We start from the raw sequence: 1803 nt of genomic DNA on the forward strand, positions 1-1803 counted from the left end.
TATCTAGTCTCAGTGTCTTATTTGCAGCCATATGACAATAGTGTAAAAAGAAAATATAGTGCAACTGTCTTATTTTTGACTTTCAGTATAAAGTAAATTTAAAAGAAAGGCACTCCACGTGTTATGTAATAAATCTTTGTAAGTTGTGAATATTGAAGATTCTGTTTTATACAGAGTAGGGGAGAGAATAAAAAGTGCCATGTGGTAGTGTTGTCATTTGGTAGATGCCCTTATCCAGAGTGACTTACATTTATACAATTTTGGTGACTGGGAAGGTCTCTGAAGAACACTGAACTCAGTGTCATGTTGATGAAACCAGTTTGAGACGACTTTTGCTTTGTGACATGGTGCATTATCACGCTGGAAGTAGCCATTAGAAGATGGTACATTGTGGCACATGATCAGCAACAATGCTCAAATAGGCTGTGGCACTCAAGCCATGATTGATTGGTATTAACAGGCCCAAAGCATGCCAAGAAACATTCCCCACACCATTACACCACCTCCACCAGCCTAGACTGGTGACACAAGGCAGGTTGGGTCCATGGATTCATGCTGTTGGTGCCAAGTTCTCACTCCACCATCTGTGTGCCTCAGCAACAATCCAGATTCAATAGACCAGGCTACGTTTCTCCAGTCTTCACCTGTCCAGGTTTGGTGAACCTGTGCTCACTGCAGCCTCAGCTTTCTGTTCCTGGCTGACAGAAGAGGACCTGACGTGGTCTTCAGCTGTTGTAGCCCATCTGCCTCAAGGTTTGACGTGTATTCTGAGATGCTTTTCTGCTCTCCATAGTTGTACAGAGTGGTTATCTGAGTTACTTTAGCCTTTCTGTCAGCTCCAACCAGTCTGGCTGTTCTCCGTTGACTTCTCTCACCCACCAGGCAGACCTGCCAGTCACTGGATGTTTTTTCTTTATTGCAGCATCCTGTGTTAACTCTAGCGATTGGTGTGTGTGTGTGTGTGTGTGAGAGAGAGAGAGAGAGAGAGAGAGAGAGAGAATCCCAGGAGATCAACAGTTCTAGAAATACTAAAACCAGCCTGCCTGGCCTCGACATCTATGCCAGAGTCGAAATCACTGAAATCACATTTTTCCCCATTCTGATGTGAAAATTGTCTGATTGGATAACTATGACTGTGCCGGTATACAGGTGTTTCTATTAAAGTGGACAGTGAGTTTATATTTACTAAAACACCAAATGTCATGCAGTGTGATAGGATAGTACGTGGGCATGGCAAGCGACTGAGCATGGAATCATAACTGTAGTAAGGAAAGGAAAGATGGTTAGAACGCCATCCCACCCCTTGCAGATCTGACCCCACGGGTTCTTCGATTGTTATTTTGGGTTTTAAATTTGAAATAAATAAAAAAAAAATGCAGAATGAATTCGGCCCTGTTCACTCCTCTTATTAACACCGTCCTGAGTGATGACAAATGTTATGTGGTCAAATGTGTCCCACCTCCGAAGGTGGTTTGAGTGATTGGGTCAGGTTGTGTCTGCGAGACACACTGGACCCTGTTCCCACTTTTCGTAGCGCTGTCGAGATAGGTGTAATAAATTAAATATGTGCCTGAGACTGACTTTCTTTCATTGGGTAGGACATATATTTTATTGTCCACACACACACACACACACGCAGAGAGCAACAAGTTCTTTCATTTTTTCAGTGTCTTCACTAGAGGGCACTAAACCCTCACTAAGAACATTCTCCTTCTCTGCACGTCGCCTGCGTTCAGAACGCAATACACACGGAGTGGTGTACACACTGCTTTTGTATGCACACACTTCTCATCTTTGTGCATC

Source organism: Ictalurus punctatus, chromosome 19 (assembly GCF_001660625.3).
Source record: "Ictalurus punctatus breed USDA103 chromosome 19, Coco_2.0, whole genome shotgun sequence".
NCBI classification, from domain to species: Eukaryota; Metazoa; Chordata; class Actinopteri; order Siluriformes; family Ictaluridae; genus Ictalurus; species Ictalurus punctatus.